The following is a 5,487-nucleotide window of genomic DNA, read 5'->3' as shown; positions in this document are numbered from 1 at the left end:
TATATAGTAAATGTAGATAGGCCATGGATGTTATCGATGCATGCATATATGCATATTGCCAACTCAACAGTTCAATTGCTTGTTTGCTTCAGGCATAGTTAAATTGCTTTTTATCAGTTGCTTTATTTGTCGCCAGTTAATGAGATGCCCAAACAATGATGCCTAATGTAGGGTACTTGTATAACTATTAGTTGAGATAATTAAAGGCCTTTCCATTTAATTACTCTGGTGAAGTATGCCTGAAGCTTTGAAGTTTATTAACCAACTATTACTGCATGAGTCTCACAATCTAGTTTATACGACGCTAATGATTGCATAGTTTTGCTTGGTGTAGTAGGTTTGTATGAATCCCTCTGTTGTTAATTATGCTCCCTAAGACTCTTCTGGAACATGGCATACAATGTTCCAGCTAGTTAATTGAGCTACAGAATAGCTAACTGATTACTTACTTATACGCAAGATATATATATATATATATATATATATATATATAATGTTCAGTAGCTGCGTATGGTCTAAATTTGTAACCTATCTGTGTTTTGGATTTGGCCCCAACATCATGCTCCTCTCGTGAGCTAAGAGATATTTTTGTATATCTGCACAGACTACCATTTTTGTAATTTTTAAAATATCACCTGCTTATGCTTCATGACGTGTAATATTATTGTTAGTCCTGTTTTTCCATGTACAAGATAGTCTATCTTTCTCGCTTCACTGTTGTAACTATATTTTTGCCCTAGTCATGTGTACTTACAGAAACATTTCAGGATGAAGTGACATCAACAAGAAGATCTGAGAGCAGTGCAGCATGGCCTTTACCAAATGATTATGGATTGAAATTGGAATGTGTTGATGTTCTCGAGCATCAACTAGAGGTGGCAAGACAACGTATATATGATTCTCAACATGCAATCAACATGTTAACATTGGAGTTGCAGGTATTAGATGCAAGAGTCAAAAATGAAACAAGACACTGAGATAACCACAGAAGAATTGGAGATTTTGCAGACTGAAATTTGTGCTATCTGAATCTGGCCAATCATATTTTCCAAACAGATTATAGTTCAAATGGTAAGTTATGCTAATGTGCGTCCATGATGTATGAGATTTATTTGCCCAGTGTATGTAATTTGCTATTTGTGTACGCTTTATTATCATTGGTGCCGAACTATAATGCCAAGTGGATAGACTTTGCTGTAATTTCTTTATTGTATACACTACAAGAAACCTGTTAATCTATGACGGATTCCTGGTGACGTTCTGGAAATCCGTCATGGAAACCATCACCGACGAGCAAGATGTGTTTGGGCCCAAAAATGGTAGACCCTTAATGACGGACGCAGAGGTATCATCACGAAAACTATCATGGATAGATCAACCGGGCCAAGCCGGGCCTGCTTTCCCCTCCCCTTATACACCATCCGGACCTTCACGAATTGCTTCTGCTGATGTGGCATAGTCATATGAGTTACATTGTAATTTGATTTTTCAATACTGTAAAAAAACAAGTATCCTAATGAAATTAGATGGCTCCAAACTGAATGAATATACTTGTGTAGCATACAAACACGTGGATCCAACATGAATCAGGCCTAGTACCAGGCATCCAAGGGCAAAGACACTGAAGTATGAAACGGTCTGAAGGAAAGCGCGCTGAGGAAAAAACATTCAAGTCGTCTACGTGGCAAAGTCCTAACAGGAAGCGCATGGTGGAGAAAACGTTCAAGTCGTCGATGCGAGGAGTTAGGGCATGTACAATGGTTCTATCTTAAGAGTGCCACATAGGATAAATGATGAGGTGGAGGAGAGAGAAATCATAAGAGAAGGCTTGTCTTCTCTTATTTAAGAGAAGACAAGAGATGATCTCTTAGCATAATTTGTCTCACCATGTTTTTAGGAACAGTTAATTATTGAAGATAAGACTAAGAGATGACCCATTGTAAACATACTTTCTTGTCATATCTAATTTACATGCAAAACTTAAGATAAGACCATCTTATCAACCATTGTACATGCCCTTAGATTCTTTTTGAGCCAACCCATTTAACTCGACGGCCCACAGTACAAGAGGCCACGGCCTCGCGCCTCTCCCCAACCACGGAAACCCTAATCCCTCTCCACCCACAGCTGCCGATTCCTCTCCCTCTCTGCTCCCGATTCAGATCCAACCCTAGTCCACCTCCAGCCACAGCCGCCGCCTCCTCTCCCTCTCTACTCCATCCATGCGGGGTTGCCATCCCCACGATCTACTGCGCTGCTGTCCCAACCATCTTCCACTCCACCTCCGTCTCCCACCCGCTATCGCTCTTTCGCCGCCCCCACCCTCTCCCCCTATGCAGCCTTCTCAGATCCGCGATGGGAACACGCGGTGGTAGCAGTGCTCCCGCATCCGCGTCAAGGTCAGCCTTGTGCTCGTCATCATGGGCGCGGTGGTCATGACGAAGGTGGTTGAGGTTGGCGAGATGGACGTTGTCGCCTATCCACTGCCCAGGACCAAGGACGGCTGCCATTTTAAAAGTGGCAAATTGGGAAAACGCACGGGCTCCTTCTCTAATGCGTGCTCGCCTCGATCCGTAATGGCGCCGCCATCGTCGGCGGAGTGTCTTCTTCTTCGGCCACCATCCGCCGCCCTTTTCTCCTTCCCCTCCCTATCCGGCCTTAATCTTCTCCGGCGCCACCCGTAGCCTCCTCAATCCCCAACCTACGCTCTCTGATTTGGATCGAAGTTGGATTTGGATCAAAGTTAGATTCCGTGTTCTTCTCCAACACAAAGCCATGGAGAGACTTGGTTGCCATAAGAAGGAAGGAGCCTCGACCGGAATCTCTATCAGGTTACATCCCTTGAACAGAATCAACATCGAGCTCTGCTGAGTTCGCCGGCTGAAGAAGAATATCCGTCAAGCCGTACAATGTCGCCTCCGCTGAGTTCGTCGGAGGAACAACATCCGACGTCTGAACGTGCATCAGCAGAGGTATGCATCCCCTAAACATAATCAGTTGATAGAAGCCTGTGATTCAGTTTACGTTTCTGATTGCTGCCACTTCGGATTGCTCTTGTTCAGTTCATTGTTTCTGAATTGGCCAGTAGATAGAAGCCCCTGAAATCTGACCCAACTATGTATTGGCCAGAAGAAGCCCCTGGTTTTGTGTTATGCACCAAGATGGCTTAGCATCAAATGTTTCATGTGTCAATTTCTACTTTGTTTTATGGAACAATTCGTTTCTGAACTGGCCAGTAGATAGAAGCCCATGAAATCTGACCCATAATATATATGCAGTAATGATTTATCTTGATAGAGATGCAGTGGATTCGCAAGTAGTTTTAGTGTTTTTTTCTAGAAGATAGACCAAGTACTTAAGCTTCCGCAATCATGAAACAAAAGGTGTCCTGCAGCTGCTCAACCTAATTAAGTAACAATAATCAAGGGACCAATAGTCAGGTTCTATTATTTTCACATCTATTAACCTATATCTTGATATAGATACACTGGATTCGCAAGTAGTTTTAGTGTTTTTTCTAGATAGCTAAAGTATTAAGCTTCTACGATCATGAAATCATAAGAAGGTGTTCTGTCCGCTGATCAAGCTAATTAAGTAACAAAAGAAGGTGTTCTGTCCGCTGATCAAGCTAATTAAGTAACAAAATAAAAGGAACCAGTAGTCAGGTTCTTGTAACAAAATGATTCACATCTATTAACATGTACTCCTTAGTCCAACATTGTTCGATATTGCTTGGATATTTGCCCTTTTTTACAAATCAAAAATATTATGTGTAACCTGGGCATGTACTAAAGTTGCATGTACTTTTTAATAACAAACTTGCTAGAGGAAGCAAATTTGGGGCTGCGCTCTGGTCTGCGGTGAGCTGGACAGGAAAGCATTAAATCCGATCCAGGCCACCAACTATGAATAAACTAAATTATTTGTCTAAAAAGTAATGAGTGTTATTTATACAGTGACTCCATACACAACTGGCAACACATCTCTATCAGAGCTACAAACAATGATAGAGTATCAACCTCATAGTGCAAAATTCAGTTTGAGATTCTGAATGTGTGCGACACCTCTTAGTCTTAGAGGTGGACTTTAATTTACAGCAGATGTACTCGCACGATGAAGGGCATTGTACAACACAAGATTTCCCATGGGAATTCCCATACCATGCACATGATCGAGTTACATTCATTTAAGCAACCAATCAACAACTTTTAGCCAAAAGTAAATAGGCTCTGCCCATGAGGTAGTTGACTTACCTGGGAACCAAAATCATTTAGACCATTATTTGTGTTTATTTGAACCAAGTCTTTTCCTTTCACTACATCGTCAGTAGAGTTGCTCCTGATACTACTTTTTACCTGTGTGTTCATTTAGTTGTTGGCATTTTAAGGAAAACATTTTGTAGCGAATACTATTGCACTGGATTATGGTTCAAAGTATATCTTTAATCACTTTATGTAGTGTTTAAGTAAAATATTATATATATATATATATATATATATATATATATATATATATATATATAAACAGACATGTTGACTGAAATGTACTCCTACATGTTTAATCATTTCATGTTCTTTGTTTCAATAGGACATTTCTTTCAAATGTCCCACAAAAGATTTGTTCTAGCCACATATTTCAATTGACTTATGCTCCAATCTGCTAGGATAGATATTCGAGCAACCATCTCACTGCTAATAACATATTTGGTTTCTTTCTATGTGATACTAAGACGTGCATATGTGTTCTTTTTGCATGCCAAAATTCTTGTTTGCTTGCTGCTAAAATGGGCATGTTGACTGAAAAATGTGATGTTGTATATTGTTCCTTGTTCCTGTCTAAATGTTTGGATGAATATTTCCCATAATTTATTCCTCATGCTAATAGTTCTCATAATTCGTTTATTGCTATGCTTTTGCAGGTAATTGAGCTAGAACAAAAGATATTACACTTGAGTTTAGTTTAGAAGGGTAACTCCACTTGGGATGGAACAGATGATACTACACTTAAGATAGGGAACAACACAGATTTTATGTACCTAACTGTCTAGTCTGATTGTGATATGTAATTGTAATCGGTTATGGTGATCTGAATTTTGTAGTTGTCAATCTGTATTTGTACACTATATTTGTCAGGACCCCGACTCAAAGCCACACCGATCTAGCATGTAACACCTCATATCATTTTGTGGCCTCACGCACGGTATTCCCATGAGTGTCGCCTTACCTTGCCCAGGACCGTTTGCGCCTTTTGGCACACGTATATGATAGTGTCGCTAGCATCCATATGACAAGGAGTTTGGGTTGACATGACTAGTCATGAACCCAAAGTGGCACTAACTTACAGGGACGGGCATACATGACCCAGCAACGAATGTGTCGGTCATCGGCGAGTGAATCGGGGCTGTAGCAACTGGGCTAGCAGGACTCCGGTAAAACGGGTTGTAGCAGGCTAACAGGACTCCGGTAGACACCGCGTGACATTTCCCCG

General features: G+C 40.9%; 1 long non-coding RNA gene across 1 annotated transcript; it reads left to right on the top strand.

Moving 5' to 3' along the window:
- Window positions 1–2,042: 2,042 nt before the first annotated feature.
- LOC123137362 (uncharacterized) lies at window positions 2,043–5,131 on the top strand. Its single transcript, XR_006468180.1, has 2 exons — window positions 2,043–2,972; window positions 4,919–5,131. It is a non-coding gene; the product is annotated as an uncharacterized lncRNA (long non-coding RNA).
- Window positions 5,132–5,487: the final 356 nt, after the last annotated feature.

The sequence above is a fragment of the Triticum aestivum genome, chromosome 6B (genome assembly GCF_018294505.1).
Source record: "Triticum aestivum cultivar Chinese Spring chromosome 6B, IWGSC CS RefSeq v2.1, whole genome shotgun sequence".
Lineage (NCBI taxonomy): Eukaryota > Viridiplantae > Streptophyta > Magnoliopsida > Poales > Poaceae > Triticum > Triticum aestivum.
The sequence above is the reverse complement of the archived record's forward strand: the minus strand, read 5'-3'. Positions and strand labels throughout refer to the sequence as shown.